The following is a 20234-nucleotide window of genomic DNA, read 5'->3' on the forward strand; positions in this document are numbered from 1 at the left end:
TTAAATGTATCTTCACAATTGCTCTGTTGCTGAATGAGAGGCGACTCTCCATCATGATTGTCGCTGCCCTATGCTCCTTTGGATCTGCTCTTGTGTGTTCAACTTGCCCCACCTTGAGAGCCTTCCGATTACTCACACAGACCAGCTTAGGCTAGGCTAGTGTGTGTCTTAGGCTAGGCTAGTGTGTGTCTTAGGCTAGGCTCGTGTGTGTCTTCTGGACAGAGTCCTAGAACTGGTGATGCTGATCATCAGTCACGTGCTTGACTCCATCCACATTCCCAAGGTCCCTTGGGTGGGGACACTTCACTGTTTTCATTACATGGTGTTCATTTCGGCAGCATGTGACTAATCTGTCTTCATCAGTCTCATGAACAGGATAGACTGCCTTCGTTCACAGTGTAGTTGACATTTTTCCCACTCACATATAACCAGGCCTGGGGCCTCTGGACCTCTTCACTAAAACCCTACAGTATTCTTTACATTAACGGGAGATCCAGGCCAATCCAGATGTATCTACCCTCAGGCAAGCAGCACCGAGACATCCTGGATCTGAGTTAACCTTTTGGGCCCCCACCCCCAGCCCATGGTTACATGCTCCATGGCCCAGCCATCATGGTCTCCATCGCCACTGGACCTGTCACCCTGCTTTGTCTCAGCACCCCCTATTCCACAGACACTCTCCTCATTTTTCTGCCATGCTGGTGATTATGGGCACACCTTCTGTGGTTGACTTTCTAGCCCTCACTGACAGGGAGCTCCTATGAGGCAGGTGCACGCTGCCCCCTCACATGTCTTTGATCCCAGCTGAATACAGAGGCAGGGTTCACCTGGTTAGAAGATCCTGTCTAGTGACTGAGAATTAGGTGTCACGTGGTTGTACCTGAGAGATAGGAAATGTCCCATAAAGACACATGTGATTAGCCCTCCAGGAAAACACCTCAGGCACAAACAGGGAGTACTGAGTGTGCCCCATGGAAAATGCCACAAGACCTGGGGTGCGAAGGGATGGGTGTGGCTTGACACCCTGGAGGCTCGAATCTGCTGTATATAGAAAACAGCAGTTCATTAGCATGTGTCAAGTATACTGCAGGAATCCTGGCCCTGTGCCGCCTCTCAAGTCCCTCCCCAAGGCTGCCCGGAGGCCGTCCACAGCAGGCCTCACTCCGACGGCTCACTGGCTGGTCGCTTCCTGAGGGCAGCTATGCATGACTGGGCCAGCCTTCCACTGTGACATGATACCATCTCTTGGTCTCAGACATGTAGCTTCAGTTTCTCCAGAGACTCCATCCGGAGAGAACATCTCTGCCTTTCACTGTTTCCCAAGCAGGCTCCCCTGCTGCGGAGAAAATCTGGCAACCCTTCGGCATGAATGCAGCAGTGTACTTGGCAATTACATGCAGGTTCTTTAAAAATAGTACTTATTTTTTCAATTATAAAAATAATGCATGCTTATAATAGAAAATTAGGAATATTGAAAACTGAAAGGGAAGAAATAATTATCCATGACTTCAGCGCCGAGAACACCCACCGCTAACATTTTAGTAGGTTTCCTTCCAGCCATTTTCTATGAATATTTATATGATCGAGTTCATTTTCTGGGTGCACTCTTGCACTTTCAACCTAACCTCGTCACACAAGCACTGCTCTTCTCTATTGTGCGTAACCATAGCAGATGCCACATACACAAAGTCTTCACGAGGATCAGTAAAAGCATATGGATGATCCCGGGAGCACGGCCCAATAACAGGGCACCTGCCTGGCATGCATCGAGCTCCAGGTTCAATCACCAGCTCTTCAAAAGTAAGCAAGTACTAAATAAAATTGAACGCCTGTATTCATAACCATGCCGTAGCTCCCGGCAGCAGTGAAAAGCGAAGCTGGCAGGAAGATGTGCCTTGGCAAGTGCCTGATTCTGCCTCTCCTTGGAGAGTCCCTCTGCAGATTGATAATACTTATATGCTCAAGAGTATCTACAGTTTGACTTTTATTCCTTAATCACTCCATGTGTGCGTGCATTCGGCATACGTTGAATGCATGCTGAATAAACTGTGGCAAGCCAGAAACCAGCCCTCAGCCTCCCTTACAGTGGTAGCCATTGAGAGTCTGTCGCACACTGGCAGGAGAGCTTTCATTCTGCTCATTTCCAAGATCCTGCTACTAGGGTGCGAGAAGCACCACCCGAGACTACAGAAGGGCAAACATGGAGCAGCCGTCCACTCTGCTTTTCCTCACTTTTCTGTTGCTTGCAGTTAGTGATTCTTTTGTTCTCATGTGTCTGTTTGTGTCCTGACTGTTGCGTTAATCCCAAACTCCATGCCCAGGGCCCGTATTTCTTCACACTATAACGGGTCACAAGCATCACATGTATAGGCTGTGTGAGTGAGATGCTTGCTATCAGAAATGCTCCGGATTGGTTTGCTTTTTTTCCCTCTAGTCTTCAATATGCACAAAGAGTCTAAACATGAAATATATATATATTCATATATCACAAATGCCTTGTGCACGGTCTACAGGCAGGTTTGTACAGTGTCTTTGGTGTGCCTGTGTGTTTTGATTGTGACCTGCCATGGTGGTTGGATGGCTGTGACATCTTCTACTTGGAAGCATTTCAGATTTTGGATTAGTGGTTCTTAATCTATGTTATCAGTTCTCCTTCCTGTGAGTGTTTTCTGGAATCATCTACCCTGATCCAGTGACTGCCTTGCAGCAATGTGTTAAAGGCCTAGTCCTAGCCCATGTCACTTCAGAAAAACTGTAGGGCTTGGTGGAAGGAAGTTTTGATATATCCTAAATTATAAGGAGAGAGAGAGAGAGAGAGAGAGAGAGAGAGAGAGAGAGAGAGAGAGAGAGATAGTTGGGTACATCTGTGTGTATATGTGGCATCTATGCACATCTATTTTCTAACTGCAGAGATGGATGAGGTCTCTTCACCTGAGGAAGATCAGAGAATACCCCAAAGGGTTCAGGTGCAAAGTGGTATCAAATTTGTTATACACCTAATTTCCCTGTCCCACCTTGCCAAGACATCTGTCCTGGGTCTTCAGTCTGGGACAGTGGAGACTGTGCCCATGACTTGCCCCGTGCGGGTAGTAGAATGTGGTGTTGTTCCTAACGTGTGCAGGCCAGTTATGAGAAGGATCTTTGAAAGGGATTAGAATTCTTACATATAAGCTCAGATCCTTGTTCATTTCTTATTCTGTGACACTGAGTAACCAACCTCTCACACCCCTGAAAGTTCTTATTTTAATAAAGCTTTAAAATATTTTAGAGTCACTCTGTCAAGGCAGACGGTTCCAGTAGGTTACGCTGCTTTTTCTCAGGGGCATTCGAGAGATCACTGGCTCAGCACGCTGAGGCAAACCAAGGTTAGGGTTGCTGGCCTCATCTGACCGCTTCCTGCCAGTGCGGATAGGACCCCTCATCTCTCACTCAGCAAATATCGACTAGAGGAAAGAACTGTTACTCCCCGGTCTCCTTACAGTGTGATCTTCCACCAGTACTTCGTGTGAACAATCTGTGTGAGTCTCCTGTTGTTCCTGTAGGCCTAAGAGGCTTCCTGGCCCTCCAGCTAGACTATAGAAGGGGGGGAAGATGGTCAAAACACCCTGTGAATAGAGAGATGGGTGAAGGCAGAACACGGCAGAACACAGTGACCACAGGCATGACAGGCAGAACGCAGAGGTGACCAGGCCTGGATGCGATGCTAGGGCTCAGCCTGTCCACCCTGTGAATGAGAACCTGGTTACTGGGCTGGCTGAGCTCTAAGACACAAGTGGGCAGGATTTCCAGCTGAGTCTCCTTCTAGCCCTGCCCTGCTCATGTCCACACTGTCATGTGAGAGAAACTTGTGCCTATTTTTAAACCACACTGATTTGGGGTCTGTGCTAACCAGCCAGTTTGTGTCAGTTTGGCACATAGTCACTTCTGTGGAAGAATTGCCTCTATCACATGGCCTGTGGACTCGTCTATGGCACATTTTCTTGATTAAGAATTGATGTGGAATGCCAGGAAGTGGGTGCATGACTTTAATCCCAGTACTTGGGAGGCAGTGGCAGGTGAATCTGGGTTCAAGGCCAGCCTGGTCTACAAAGCGAGTTCCAAGATAGCCAGAGCTGCACAGAAAAACCCTGTCTCCAATAAACAAACAAACAAACAAACAAGGATTGATGTGGAGGGCCCACTCTGCTGTGGGCAGGACCAGCGCTGGGCAGGTGGTCCTGAGTTACAGAAGAAACCAGGCTGAGAAGCCATGAGAAGCAAGCCGCACAGTGTTCTCTCGCGGCCTTCGCGTCGGGGCCGGCCTCTAGGTTGCTACCATGAGTTCCTTCCAGAGCTTCCTTCAGTGATGGATTACAACCCATGAACTGAAACGAACCCTTTGCTTTCCAAATTGGTTTTGGTCAGAGTTTAGTCAGTGTTTTATCACAGCATCAGAAAAGCGAACTAGAATCTTTTTTTAGGGCCGCCGAGCCAACGCTCAGGCTAACGACGAAGGCCGCACTCAGTTTCCTCTCGTGTCCTCTTCATACCACAATCTGTAATTGTGTTGCTACAAGCCATTTCCTTTTCCTGCGTTCCTCCCCGTACCCTCTGCTGCCCAGTAACCTCGCACTCACCCTTGATAGCCCACGAACATCTCCACCTCGAGGAGCCTTCCTTGACCTACTCCTCAGTGGGATTTGTTATTGAGCCCACAGGAGAGCTTCCAACTGTCTGTCTTTATTATGTGACACCCTAATCATTTGCTCATATGTCATCGACTCTCAGACAAGACCGTAGTTTTCTTACAGCCGGGGATCCTGGTTTTCTTCATTTCTGTAACCCAGGCACTGACTTTGTAATCACTAACGGACCTTTGTAGACTAGATGAATGAACTTTGATAACGTCATTGTGTGTGTACCTACACAAACCCCACTCATTAAGAAGGGCTTCCTCCTTTCCTAAGACTGCCTAGAGTCTAGCACACACATTTCTTTTACAGAAGCTCAATGAACACAAATTTACTGTTATATAATTCATAAGCTAGGGACTGATTATACATTTGCCCGGAAACTTGCACCGTGGCTTCATCGGGTCCCCTCAGTGCCATAGTCCTGCGGGTGGCCTCCTGTGCCCCGGTACCGCTCTGTCTGCAGAAGTTACATCAGACCCGTTGCTCAGGCTGTCTCTGCTTTCTCTCAGCTCCAAGCAGCCAATCCACACGGCAATACTAGCAGTTTCTAGAAAGCGGTCAGGCATGGTCAAAGCTAACAAAAAGAGGATGTGTGTGGTTATCTGCCCTGCAATGCTGCAGAGTTTAAGGACCTTCAGAGGAGGGTGGTCTTTTCTCATGGATCTTTTGCTTTGCCTTTTATTCTGGGCCAAATAGCACACTGGCCACAGTATCTCCAAGGGCGTATCTTGTACTCTTGCTGCGTGAATCCTGGTATTCAACCTTCTTTCTTTCACTCTCTGAAAAATACAGTGTTACCATTTCCTAGGTTTGGATGTACAACATGTGAGATTGGAGCTGTCTTATGGGGCCGACACGCTGGAATGCGGGGGACTCGGCACTCCGGAATAACTGCTTGCTACAGCGTTTGTACCCACTTGCCATATTCCTTTTGAGGTGGGTCTCTGGAATCAACTTCCTAGCCTCTGTTTTGTTTCTGTAGAGATTTGCCCTTAATAGCCATAATTCGTAAAAATCCTAAAATGACTCTCAGGAGAAGTCACTGACCAGCTTCAGCCCCTGCCCCACAAGCTTTAGACCTCAACAGAAAGCGGGGTCTGCATGCTAACATGCACACCAGCTGTGGGGCGTGGCTCATCTTGTCTGTCTAGTCCTCAACTCTGTCCTGACTCCAGCACACAGGCTGACGCTCACTAAATTGCTGGGGAAAGTGACTAGCTGATGCCTCCTCTTTTGCATGTGTGCAGGCTGTTGCAGCTTGATGCTCTAGTGGGGCTGGTCCGAGCTAATCAGGAGGAAAGACCTACTGCCTGTTGTTTCATTACTTCCTATCAGGCCTGTGGCACCTGAGCCTTTAGCTCACGTGGTCTTTGTGCTGTTTCCCTGTTCTTTTGTAAGCAATCTCTCATTAATTTCAATATTCAGTGTGCCCACAGGATGCATACCATGGCCGGACTGTGACCCGTCCCTGGTGGATCCCTGTGTTGGAGACCTGGTCCTCACTGTGGAGTTGAGGTGGTGTGAACCTTTCAGAGGTGCTGCTCTGTGGGAGTCCTTAGGTCAGGTGGGGACATGGCCCTGAGGAAAGATTGTGAGCTCCCCTCTGCTTCCTGCTTCGAGGAGTGAACCTTCCTCCTACTCCTCACTTTCCCACCAGTGTCTGTGGTGTGCTGTGGGGAGAGGGCCTAGAGCTAAGCAGAGGCAGGCATCCCTGCAGAACAGTGAGCTAAATAGTTTAGACCACTCGTAGTTCATTACAGCATTGAAAGGAGGACTAACACAGTGGGCCCCTTAAATGCTTTAACTATTTTAGAATATGATTAAGGTTCTTCAGATGACAGTGGCAAACAGGTTTAATATCTACTGAAAAAGCATGTAAGTAAAGCCAGGCTGAAGTGAGTAGATAAGGAAGGGGGCGGAGTCTTAATAACAATGATGTCACCAGGAAGGGGAAGGAAAGCAAGGCAGGACTGACAGAGAGAGACAGAAAGATGAGAGACACAGAGAGAATCCCTGTGTACTAGCCTGCTCCATGCACCAGGTGCTCGGTGGGTGTTGGGGACAAGGCAGTCACCATTCCTGTTCCAAAAAAAAAAAAAAAATCCCACCTAGATCCCCACTGCCCAGTGAAAACCGACCACAGGTGGGATTGAAAAGATTCTAGCAGAGACAGTCTTCAAGAGAAACAAATGCAATTAATTTTAATTTTTACAAATGTGGGGCTTGGAGAGACGGCTCCGTGGCTAAGATCGCCGGCTGCTTGTACAGGAACCTGGGTTCCGTTCCCAGAACCTGCCTGGTGGCTCACAAGCGTCTGTGTCTCAGGGCCTCTCACACCTTCTTTTGAACTCCTCTGGTATCAAGCATGTACGTATGTGGCGCATACACACACAGGCAAGCAAGACACGCCTACACATAAACACAAATTAAATCTTTTTGAAAATTGCTTTCTAGCCCAATGTCAAGAAAAATGATATTTCACCAAAAGACTGAGAAGTGATATTCTTTCTTCTAAATGTTATCAATATGAAGATTACCAATGCTTCACAGTCCTTTTTATGCCATCTTTAAAATCCAGAGGTATACCTCAATGAAGACCAGACAGTTGTTAAATTGTCCATGTTGGATGGACAGCAGGCAAATAAGATGCCATCTACTGTTAGTAAATATTAAAACCGTAATATTAGTATTGAGCATGTGGCAAAAAAAAAAAAACAAAAACAAAAACAACAAAAAAAAAAACCAAACAAACCCAAGTGGTAATGACATGAGAGTCACCGGCCAGGCTGGCCGTGGTCAGTCAGCTCTCCATGCAGCTGGTCTGGAGCGGAGACAGGTGGGCCATGCCGAGGCTGGAGAAAGAAGAACCCAATGGAGGAGCCCCTGGGCAGGCCAGGCACAGGTCCTGCATCAGGACCCAGCAGCACTCTCAACACGGTGTGTGGCCAGGGCCATAGGATGAGAGTGGGGATATGAGCTTGGACTCAGAAACCACATGCCCATGTGCCTCACAGTCCAGGCAAGGAGTCTGTCCATGGGCTACTCTCGCCTTGTTTGTTTGAACTCAAGTTTATGTTTCTTACATGTTCTGTTTTCTTTCATAATGGAGGAGAGGAATCAAAAGGCCCTTTGCTCGCACACCAAGGATTTGTAGTGCTTTGGGTATAGTTTGCTACATGTATTCTCCTCATCTTCGTGGGTCTCTATATTCTGGTTGTTTCTGTGTGGCAGGGGCTTGGCAGACATTGTGCATCAAGGCACACTCTTTTCATATGTGTGCATGTGTGTGTGTGTGCACATGTAGAGGCTAGATGTCAAGGCTGATGGCTTTCTCAATTGTATTCCACCTTGTTTTTTTTTTGTGGCATGGTCTCTTATTGAACCTCAGGCATGCTAGCTGGCCAGGGAGCTCCAGGGATCCATCTGTTTCTGCCTCATCAATGCAAGGATTGTCGACGTGCATCCTCAGGCCCGGCTTCTTATGTGGGTGTTGGTAATCTGAACTCAAGTTTTCATACTTGCACATCTAGCACTTTCTCTACTGAGCCATCTCCTGAGTCCCCCAAGGCACACTTTTAAAGGCATTTTCTCACCATTTGGTGTCCCAAGGGTCTAGCATGTCCTTTGAATGCACAGCCTGCCCTTGATATTTGAAAAGCATTGTTTCTAGCACACTCCCACAAATAGTCAAATCTGTGGGCGTCCAAGTCCATTGTACAGAATGGTACATTTGCACAGAGCCTACACACATCTGCTCTGTGCTTTTTCACCTTTATTGACTTAGAATGCCTCAAGTAATAGAAGTGTAATCTGGACTTCTCTACTGTACTACTGTATTGTAGTAATGTGTAGTGATTTACACACTACTCTGGATGTAGTGTGTTTCCACATTTGTGATTGCGGATGAGTGGAATCACAGAATATAGACCCACAGATATTAAGCCTAGCTATATTGATTTCACACACCCTGTAGTCAAACACCATGACACGGTGCATGTATCCTTATTGCCCCTGCCTGAGGATCAGGTATTCCAGAGTCTTGATCTTTCTCTGAACTACAGAAGCCTGACTTACCCAGCCCATCTCTGTTGCTGGGCTCAGGGCCCTGTACTAGGAACACTCATTGGCATTTGCAGTGTTACCCGACAGCAGGGACCACAACTAGCCGCCCCCAAGGCTGTGATCAAGAGCCTTCTGTGGGTACTGTGGGCTGGAGCCTGCCTCCCTGAGAGCTGCCTTTCACCAGGGCTGCCTTCCCCACCTCTCCATAGCCTGCTCCACTCTGTGATGGCTGCTCTTCAGGGTCCCCTTCGCTCCTCTGCTCTCCTCCCTTTGTTTGTCACACTTTCCCAAGCACTTCTTCTCTTGCAGGTCTTCCTCACCCAGCACAAGTGCCCCAAGGGGCCACGGCGTTTGCTGGTGTGGGAAGGTCAGGTGACATAGATGCCTCCATGTTTCCCTGATAGCCCAGGGATTTCCGGAAACGAGTCTGGGGAGTAAGCAAAGACCCCCCCCCCCTATCGCTTTTATAAAGGCTGCCAAGATATCCCATCTTAGGGGTGTCTTGGGGTCCCCATTATAGCAGGTATGGGGTTATGGCTACATGGAGGCATCTCAGCCCTGAGGAAGAGGTGCACATTCTCCTGCTCCCTTGCTGGATTTGCCTGGCTGGTGTCTTCCTACCCAGGCACCCCTCCCCTCGGCCTCACTTAGTTCTGTTGCTTCCTTCCAGCAGGGCTTGTGTAACTCCAGCGATGTTCCCTGTGTTCTGCTCTGAACAGGTGAGTGTTCCAGCTTAGAAGTACAACCACGCACTGTTGCCAACGATTTTGAACTTGGTCTTTGTGATCTTCTTTAGATGCCAAGGTTCTGTCTCCGAGCATTTTGTTCCCATCACATGGCCAGGTCCTCCCACCCTCTCTTGCTGCGGCCTCTGAAGTGCTCTGACAAGCAGTAGCTTGGATGTGGGTTGACATGTATCTAGGATTTAGCTTAAAATTTGCATGTTCTTGTGTTGATGTATCACAAATAGACGGAGGCAGGGGAGTTAAAAGATGCTAAAAGCGTTGGGAGGGTTTTCTTCTGCAGTAACAACAGTTCAAATGCCATATTAGTCAGAGCAAGAAATGCGAGTTCCTGCCAGAGACAAAACCCAGTTTTAGTGTCTGAACCCAATGGAAGGCTATTTCACATTACTTCAGAGTCGTAGAGAAAGACTCATGTGTTACAGTTGCTGGGGATGGTGTGTGTGTGTGTGTGTGTGTGTGTGTGTGTGTGTGTGTGTGTGTGTATACAGGGGGTTCTCTATTCTGTGCAGTCTTCAGGGACCCAGACTGTTTGCATTGTCAATACCTTCTAAGAGTTTTCTACTCTTCATGTGGTTAGAAGACAAGAGGAAGAGGAGAGAGAGGTGGCTGTGGTGTTTAGGTCAGGAGTATCACATTTATTTTCCACCATACTCCACCTCGTGGACTCTCAGGCAGACTCTCAAGATACCTTTCATCACTATCTAGAGCCTTTGAGCTTCTTCTTCTAATTGTTCATAAACATAAAGTGGAGATTATTGCTCATGACCAACAGCAAATGGTTCTTATTCTCTGGCCTCCCCTATACTCCTATGTGTTACCGCTTTATGTAGAATTGTGATTTGACATCACACTAAGACATGCTGGTTTAGACACACGCTGGGCTACACAGGACCCGGGGGGAGAAAGTGTCTCTACGAGGCCTTTGGGAACCCAAGCAAATACACCTTGGCTTTGAATTTATTTTACTTCACCGAAACCTGGAGTATGCCAAGCACCAAGCAAAATGGCAGACCCTTGTGGTATACCAGCTGGCAGTTCAATGCAGGCCTTGAAAGTCCTGCTCTGGCTGTTTGGAATAGGTTTCTCCACCAAAGATTTCTTGTAGAAGCTATTGCTCTATCCCGTATGCACCCCTTCTACCTCTCTAGCTGAGCCAATTGGCTTTCTTGTCTTTTTCCTCCTACAGATGTCAATCACTAGAGTGGAATGAGTTCATCCTAGCACCTGGTGTAGTACTCTGCCTAGGGCAGGTACTTAATGAACGAATGAGTGCTGAGTGAATGAATGACAGAATGAATAAGTACTGGTGGCATCCACTGTCCAGGCTGCCCCTAGAACAATAGTTGGTTTCATTTTTTTTAAGGAATCCTCCCCCCCCCACCCCCCCCCGGGGATTGAACCAGGACTCAAGTATGCTAGCCAAGTCCACCCCCAGCCCTGGTTTCATTTGTAAGGCACCCTGTGGAGGACCTTTTGGTTGGCTGAGCCCCTAGAAATTCTCCTCTCTCCACTTTTCATTTTCCTGTCTCCAGATCCTCAACTGCAGGGGCCTCTCCTGTCCTCCTGCCCTGTGGTCCTGCGTCCTTTGAGAGTTCAGTATGCCAGCTTCCGGGTTTGCCATAGTTCCTGCTCACTGGAGGAAAGCATCAGTCTTTCTGCTGCTGACTGGCCCAAAGAGACTCCTCAGGTTTCCCCTACCATCTGCTCATCCTTTCCTTTCTACAGGCAGCTTATGCTCCTGTGGTCTCCTTTTCTGCCACTTGCAGCTGCCTATCTACTGCCAGGGACTTTCACAGCAGCATTGACAGGGCAGGTAAGTAGGTTAAGCCACAGACATCAGCCCTGGGTAATTTAGCCAAAGGAATTTGCTGCTTGTTGACCACCTGTCACCCAGCAGAGGCCGGAAGATCAGGAACAGGAATGACAAATTGGGACCAGAATCTGGAATTCTATGTCTTGCCTGGGCAGCATGGGGCTGATGAGTACCACACTCTGCTCAGGGAGAGTCTTTACACTTCCTGGGCTCTGGGTAGTTTTGACGGTGTCCTAAGAACACACAAGGTGATGCTCACTTCTTGCGGGGAAATAGAACTGCCCCCTCAGGGTCCTCAGGACCTTCCTTCCTCTTCAGATGAGCAAGTCAGAGAATGCTTGGGTCGCTTATTCACAATGACAGAGCATTTTCATCCATCTTATGCGTGCTTCAAGTCACGTTGCACCTCCCATGTCACGTAGCTAACGTGTAACCTCTGCTGTGTCATTGGTTGGTGTACTGCATTGGTAGGAAACAGCGACAGGAAGCGATTTGTATATGTTCAGATACATACAGACACAGTTCCCTCCAACACTGTTGGCCCAACATTGGTCGAATTCTTGAATGGAGAGCCTGGGCACATGGATGACTGTACGGTTTTCACTTTGCCTGCTAAGCAAACTAAAGAAAATAGAGATCCACATAAACCTCTTATGTATCTAAAGGCCTGTGGCAGAGTGTAGGTGAAAACCCCACCCCCACCCCCCCAGTTCCCGGTTTCTAGCCCATTTCCCCTATGAAATACTGAGAACCTGTTGGCAAGACAAGAGAACACTGTTAAGCAGCTGGCCAGGTGTGCAGGGGGCACCAGCTGCATCTGGCTCTCAACTAACTGCCCACGGACTAAGAACTTGTTTCAGCCTTGGACAAGTCTCCTCATTGCTATGCATCAGTCATGTCACCTACATATAAAATGACAATTTTATTGTTTCTGACACAAAGGATACCTTCGTGTGCCACACAAAGTCTTCCCTGAGGTCTGCTGGGGGATGTTCAAGACACAGGTGCTAGGACACTGCCTCAGGGGCGCTGGTTCTCGGGGTACGGCAAGGGCAGCTGTTGGGAGAACTGCCAGTGTTCTGCATATAGCAGCCCCATCAATCACACACAGAGTACATACCGCATGTCAGTCACCCTGACGAGGCCATCTATCAATTTGTTTATGTGCTCCAATAATCCTGTGAAGCATACATTGCCTGTGTTTGGCAGATGAGGAGACCGAGGCATAGAGAGGCTAAGTAACTCAATATCACAAAGCTTGTAGGTCTGAGAGCCAATTCAGGCCCTGGGGACTGTGCCCCGTTTACTAGCATTCAGGAAGCAAGGCCTTCCTGACCCAAACCAGCCGAGAAAAAACCCAGGAGTGGGAGTGTGGGCAGCCACACAAGATTGCCTCGTGCTCAAAACCCTAGGTTCCATTCCCATCACAGAAACAAACAAAAGACGGATGGATGGATGGACGGATGGACGGACAGACAGACAATCAGGAAAAGAAAAGTAAGGCATGACTCCTCCCCCCGCCCCAAATAGCAGATAAAACAAAATGCCCTCCCTGCCTAACTGTGCCTCAGCTCTGCGCAGCCGCCCAGCCTTCGGCGGACTTTCCCTGTCTAAACACATTCACCCTCATTTGCCTTCAAAGGCTGCACATTGGTGTTAAGTCAGAGGCTTTTTTTAAAAGATAAAGTAGAGCCATGCGGTGTGCACCCCACCACGTTTACTTGCTAGAAGTCTATTTGTGGAGTATTTTTCAGTGTGTACAACTTCTCTTCGCTTCACTAACCCGATTAGTCAGTGGAAGAATTTCTTCTTTGACGCTCAGTCTGAATCTCATTAGGGTGCCTGGGCCCAGTTACTAATTGCTGGATTCTGGACTTGCCAAAAGCATTTATGGACAGCAGCGTGTGGGTAGGAACCTTCACTTCCCTCTCAGTGGATTCCATTGTACTCGGTGACCTTTCCCAAGAGACCTAGCCCTTGGTCTTAAATATAGAATAGCAAAAATAGAATTTCTGAGGCCAGAAGGATTACTGGGAACCTTGATCTTTACATTTTATTTGTCTGTTTATTGATATGTGTGTGTGTGTGTGTGTGTGAATATGTGTGTGTGTGTGAATGTGTGTGTGTGTGAATGTGTGTGTGTGAATGTGTGTGTGTGAATGTGTGTGTGTGTGAATGTGTGTGCGTGTGCGCGCTTCATTCAGTGGGCAGGGAACACGTTTCACAGCACACAGGCAGAAGTCAGAGTGGCATTGTGAAGTTGGTGCCTTCCTTTTTCACTTTGACGTGGGTTCTGGGGATTGAGCTCAGCTCAGCAGCGTTACCTGCTGAGGCAATGGCTCCTAGCCTTGTTCCTCACTAATAGGAAACTGGAGCCTGGAGGTGAAGGGTCCGGCTGTGCGACGGTCTTGTTCCCAGAGTGTGCCTTGTGTGTCAGAGGCCAAACACAGTTCTTCCACCAGGGCCCCACCCTGGGTCACAGCCATACACTGCCATGCCTCTGCCATCCGGCTTGCTTCTCTCTCTCTCTCTCTCTCTCTCTCTCTCTCTCTCTCTCTCTCTCTCTCTCTCTCTTCTCACTTGTCTCGCTTTTATTCTTTGTTTTTTCATTTTTCAGTCTTTGTTTAAATTAATTTATTCTTCCTTCATATATTAATTGCATCTTGACTACATTTCCCTTCCCTCCTCTCCTCCCAGTCTCTCCCCCACCCACCTTCTCTCTCTCCACAGTCACTTCAGAAAAGGGCGGGTCTACCAGAGCTATCAGCCAAACCTTAATCTCCCTTAATTCTGCCCACACTTTAAGTTCATTATACTTGTCTTAAGCACAAACACTTGCTGCAAAATCGTGATAATGCTGCCAATTAAACCAAGGGAAGCAAAGCCACATTGGACCTCCAGTAGCATGGGGCTGCCTTTAAAAAAAAATGTTATTTACTTACTTTATAGCCTGATCAAAGCTTCCCCTCCCTCATCTCCACCAAGTCCCTCACTCTCACCTCACTCACCCCCAGCCCTCCACCTCAGAAAAGGAGAGGCCTCCCATGGATATCAACCAGCCTTGGCATATTGAGGTGCAGTAAGACTAGATAATTCTTCTCTTGAGGCATGAATTCCTCTCAGTTTTTCTATTCAGGCTACACAAGGCAGCCCATTTTGGGGAAAGGAATCTAAAGGCAGGCAGTGGAGTCAGAGTCAGACAGCCTCCATGTCTGCTTTAGGTGTCTGGCTGCCTTTCAAAGCCAGCACAGGCACACCTCATGCTGAGGAAAGCTTGCCTTTGACTGTAAGAATGGACAATGGAGGCGGGACTGCAGAGATGAAGCTCATGTTCTTCAGTTCTTTGGCTGCTGCAGTCAACGCCCTCTTCCCCAGGAGCCTCAGGTCTATGTACAGGAAAGAGGGCCTCTGGGAAAGAAATAACCAAGAACTGGCCCTGCTACCACTCCTTACAGGCCTTGGGTGAACCATCAGTTGTCATGGCGACATCTACCCAAGGACTGCTGTGATCTGGGTAACTGGTCAACCCCTGCTCACTTGCAGGTTCAATACCAGTTGATGCTATATTTGCAGGAACAACACTGAAAGGATTTAAATGTGTATACCTGTTTTTCCTCTTACGGCCTCTTAAGGACAATGGACAATAAAGTGCCTTTGACCTCCATACTGTAATGAGGGCTCCATGTCCACAGCTTCCTGTAAGAAGCGTTCCACCCTCCTCAGGAAGAAATGGGACTGGGCGAATGTCCAGGGGCTCTCAGCAGAAGGATGGAAATTTCTGAGGAGCTCACATCTGTGCATCCTGTACCTGGCAAATCCTTAACTATGGGTGGTGGCGGCCTGAGTCTCCACAGGCTGGAAGAAGTTCTGAAGAAGAGCAGTGTGGAGAAACTGAGCAAGGGGCTAAAGCAAAATGGTTTGGGGGAGGAGGAAGAAGTATAAATACTCCAATAAGCACATGAGCACTCTGTTCCATTCATATGAAGAGCATGTATAACCTCAGTAGTTATAGCCTTGGGTACAGCCTCTTAAGAGAAATGTTAAAAGCCACTTTAAAAATCTACTTTCTTTTTGTATATATTAACTGTATGATATATAATTGTGTATATCATATTTTACAGTTTACATACACACCATATATATACATATATACATATATGTATATATGGTAAACCTATATATAAATCTCATATATATATATCTATATATCTATAATTTATATGTGTGTGTGTGTGTTTCCATGTATCTCCTATCTTCCTCTATCCAAATTTTCAATGACCTGATTTTTCTTTTTTTACTTAGACCTGTGGGCTCCTACCCCCGCATCCCACAGTGGTTATGAAGACAGGTGGCTCAAATGTGCTGTTGGCACATGGGATATAGCATCTGCAGCATGTACGCTTCTGTCGCATATCAAGTCAACCCCAAACTTGCTGGCTTAAAGTACCATGACTTGTTTAGCTGTGGCTCTGTGGGTCAGCAGTTTGGGCTGGGTTCTGCTGGGTAGCGACTGCACCCTAATTAGATTCTGCATTGTTAGCAGGTCACAGGTCAGAGCTGCCCCTGGGGACCGACTTGTCTGCTAGAGAGCCTTGGCTCCCTCCATGGTCGTTTCTCTAAGTACTGAGGTCCAGGGAGCCTGGGCTGGTTCATGGCACCAGGAGGAATGGGGGGTGTGGGGGTCAAGGGGCGTGGGTGGTGTCTAAGTCCTCTGGACATCAGGACTCAGATCTGGGACTGAAGTAAGTCATTTCCTCAGCCACAATGTTTTTATTTTTGATGCTTTTCTCCCTGTGTATCTGTAGTACCAGGTGGATCGGAGACTTGGCTTATGCTAAGTGAATCCTTTACCATTGAACTACATCCCTAGTCAACAGTTTAACGGGCACAGAAAGACATAAAGGTTATACATGTTGCTAAGTGGGGTGGCATGTCTAGAATCAGGAGGCAGAAGCAGGAGGTTTAAGCTAGCCTGGGCTACAGACCATCTCAAAAAACAGAACAAAAGAAAACAGAAATAATCCAACCTGTAGGGTAGAATGTAATGTTTCAATCCACACGCAAACTGTTTAAAGTTTAAACCACGTTAAACACACCTACAGCTGCAAACCTTTATCAGCTCTTTATTATGAAATGTGCAGGATATTTCTGGGGGTTTCCCCGGGTTTTTTAAGACACACACCACACACATTGTTTGGGGTCACCTCACTTTACTGTGCTTCTTGTTGCTTTCTGATTCTAACAGTACCAGCTGGAGAGCCTCTCCCCGCTGCTGCTGTGCCTGTGAGCCTAATGGAGTTCTTTTCTCCCCCCTACCATGCAGGAGGTACTGTGCTTAGTACTCAGCCCAAGTGTTCCATTTGTTCCCATGAAACAGACGGAAACCCTCATCATTGTATAGGGACAGGAAGCGGGCCATTCACCTGATTGTGATCACGGAGTTCCAGGCCAGCAGAGCTAGGATCTTAATCCTAGTGACCAGGCCCTAGGGTCCAGTGGCTTCCTGTGCTGCCTCTTGGCAGAAGAATGGGAAGGACTGTCTACACTTGCTTTCCAATCACTTTGTAAATCAATGCAAATTGATGTTTCTTTTAGCTAATCCGAGAAGTGGGTTCTCTCTAACTTTGCCCCAGTGTACAACTCTCAGTGCGGTTTTTGCTTTGCCTCTAGCGAGTTCCAGGCTCTTCCTGGGAGCTTGCGATGACGCTGGAATGTGAGTCCTGCTCCTGGGACTCCTGTATCCATCACTTCTCTCAACTCTTCCCCATTTTTCTCTTTCTCACAGGACGAGCCCCAGACCCACTTGTCCTTCCAGATCCCGTTCCCTGGGTAAGGCCTGCTCATGACGTCACTGCTCACAAATGGCAACTCCTAAACCTTCACCTTCACCTCCACTCTGACCTCCTCCTGTAGCTAGTCAGGCCTTCCGGGTTGGCTTCCTCCAAAGAAATCAACACTGTTTTTCAGAAGCTCGCACTGAACTTGACCCCTGCTCCCCAAGCCTCCTCCCTTCCTCCATGTAAGCAACTCAGGAAAGCACCACCCAGTCAAACAATCCGGAAATCCGAGTTGGTTATTTTGAAGGGGGCCTGGACGGACAAGGGGTGGAAAGCAGGGAGGGGCACAAATGGCTGACAATTAGCGGTGGGCGGGCAAGATGTGCTCTGTTCAGAGGCATTTGTCTTTTAAAGAAAGAACTAGAGAGGAAGCCAATGCTCTCCAGCAGACAACAGTCAATCCCCAGAGACAGCTCTGACCTGTGACCTGCCTTCAATGCAAGAGAGAATCTAGCTAGGACTCAATAACCAGCATCACTGGGTGAGATGTCAGGATTGTCAGATGTTGGTTAGCAATGCAAATATTGTAAATGCGCTCTGGGGCCAAGTCCCCTGCTGACAGGGGCAGTGACTGCACTGCTGCTGTGCCACACCTCTGCTGCCAGCCTTCAGTCAAGAGAGAAGCTCTCCCAGCTCCAGCTTCTGGGCTGACTTCAGTCCCAGTCCCCAACCTGAGCTCCAATTCCAGACACGCAAGCCTGCTGCCACTTAAGCTCCTCCTGCCCCAGCAGAGAGAGCCACATCCTCTCCCTCTCCCAGAGCAGAAAGTAAGCTGTCCCCTCGACATCTTATACCCACGTGCCCAGCACAGAACATCTAGGTTTGCAACGTGGACTCGACACTTTCTAAAACTCAGATTAAAAGCTTCATACGCCAAAGCTCCTTTTCTGGTGTCAGGTTTGACAATTCCAGTTCCGTGGAGCCACCAGCACCACAGTCATAGTCTTGGCTAGGGCTTTCCCCTGCCTCAGGTGAGAAAGCAGGTCTCTGAGGTGAAGAAACTTACCAGGAAGTGACGCAGCTAGCCAGCACTGCTAGTTTCTGTGGCCCGGATAGCTCTGTTTCGTTTCCCCTGGCTTCACATGCAAAGTCTTACATCCTCGCTGTCATTTTTTCTAAGCACAATTTCTATTCCTGGTCTCCACTTTTCCTCCACAAGAGACTTATAATGGAGGTTTACACCCATTGGGATCCTGAAGACTGAGGAGTCTCGTCACATTCACTGAAGTTTCTGTGGTAGAAGCACTTCCCCGGCAGCCTTCTAGTGTGTTCTTCCCCCTTCTTCACTGGGATTTCCAGCATGACCAATGTCTTCAAGCCTCAGGGCACTGCGAGCCACGCAAGAGCTCTTGAGTGGGTAGAAAGATGACACTTTTTCTCGCCAGCTCTTGATAGTTGCAGAAGAACCTGCCACAGGCAATTCCTTTTTTGGAGTTAGTTGTGTCTAGAGATGTCCTGCTCCAGAGGTTTCTGTGTGTACAACAGAGGCAAGGACTGGTAGTGATCTCCCTGCTGCACTCTGTGAAGGAGAAGAGAATAAGGCTGGGTGTGGTGGCATACACCTTTAACCCCAGCACTCAGGAGGCAGAGGCAGGAGGATCTCTGTGAGTTTGAGGCCAGCCTAGTCTACAAAGTAAGTATAGGACAGCCAGGGCTACACAGAGAAATCCTGTCTCAAAAACAAAACAACAACAACTAAGGTAAAGGGGATTCACTTGCTTCCTCTTCCTGTTAAATATGACCACTCTGGACCATGTCTGCGAAACGAACGGAACATAAAATAATTCAAACCGGTAGAGGAAAAGGACGAAGGAGGGTTGGAACCTTGGACAGATGCTAAGTGATTCAGCTTAGGGTTTGTTTTCTAAATCCCTTGGTGTCCAGGAATTCAGTAACCCAGAGAGGCCAAAGCCATAGAGGAGAGCACAAAGGTTAGACAATAGTCAGCAAGGCTAGGGAGAGGAGAGCCAGAGGAGACCTGGAGATGGGAAAGAGGGCGGGGCTTAGAGTGTCAAAGAGATAATGCTCGCCATCTGAACGAGTTCTGAATGTCAAGAGACAGAAACCTTGGCTTCTTCAGATTAGAGAGACTGAGCAAGCACCGCATAAAATAAACCTAAACAAACTCCACAGAGCATAAAATAAACAGAAAGACTCCACACCAAGACCCACGGTAGAACTTCTGAAAACTGGACACAGAAAACCATCTTGAAAGTACTGAGAGGGAAATGGCACTGCCTGTGAGAATAAGAGAGGTTAAATTGAAGTGGGCAACACTGTCGTGGCCAGAAGAGGTAACATAATGTTTTAAAATACTAGGAACTGTTCTTCCACAGATCCTATCTGCAGTGAGAATACCATTTGGGAACGAAAAGCATCCCTGACGTCCTCTGCTGTGTGGGAAGAAAACAACCCAAGAGAATTTCTGCAGCTCACGAATCCTGCGCCAAAAATAAACAAATAAATAAAATTAAAAGCAATAAATCCAAATTCACCTGCATGTTGTATATGAGAAACTCAGTTCAAATATAATGATGGTACACATAGAGAAACCCCAGGCAAGCTAACAAGCTAACAAGACCCAAGGCCTCCTACATTGTATCTAATACATAGGTTAGGCAAGGTTACAGATTACAGTCCCAGGAAGCAAAAATCAATTTTATCAGCATAAACTAAAAATTAACCCAAGCACAGTGAAAGACACAACACATGATATTTATAATTACTTAAATAAAAAGTATAAATCTAAAATATTTATGTAAGATGTCTATGCTATTAAAACTACTGCCTGTGTTGAACGAAAGAACTAGATAGGCATACTATTTTCATAGTCTGTAAAACTTAACCTTGAAAATGTCAACTCTAAGCAAATTGATATCCATGTTTAATGTGTTTCCTGTCAAAAATCTCAGCAAGATTTTTTTAATAGGTATAGACAACACTGATCAAAAAGTTGTATCAATAGGTGAAGGATTTAGCTGAGCCAATCTTATGAAATAAAAATGTAAATATTATCAGTATATAGAATTTATAGGCTTATAGATAGCTCCAACAATTTGGGACCATGGTATAGGCAGAGACTCAGACGCAAACTGATGGGGTA

The 20234-nt window shown here is 47.4% G+C and overlaps 1 long non-coding RNA gene across 2 annotated transcripts in view; it reads right to left on the minus strand.

Moving 5' to 3' along the window:
- Positions 1-20234, minus strand: part of LOC127678928 (uncharacterized) — a 92025-nt gene that overhangs the window by 65465 nt on the left and 6326 nt on the right. Inside the window, exons 1-2 of one of the 2 annotated variants that reach the window (XR_007976651.1) lie at positions 19490-19590; positions 18138-18650 (exon numbers count right to left, since the gene is read on the minus strand). This is a non-coding gene — a long non-coding RNA (uncharacterized LOC127678928). Of the gene's footprint in view, positions 1-18137; positions 18651-19489; positions 19591-20234 lie in introns of those variants that run through there. The other variant, XR_007976650.1, reaches the window with a different exon arrangement.

Source organism: Apodemus sylvaticus, chromosome 2, assembly GCF_947179515.1.
Source record: "Apodemus sylvaticus chromosome 2, mApoSyl1.1, whole genome shotgun sequence".
NCBI classification, from domain to species: domain Eukaryota; kingdom Metazoa; phylum Chordata; class Mammalia; order Rodentia; family Muridae; genus Apodemus; species Apodemus sylvaticus.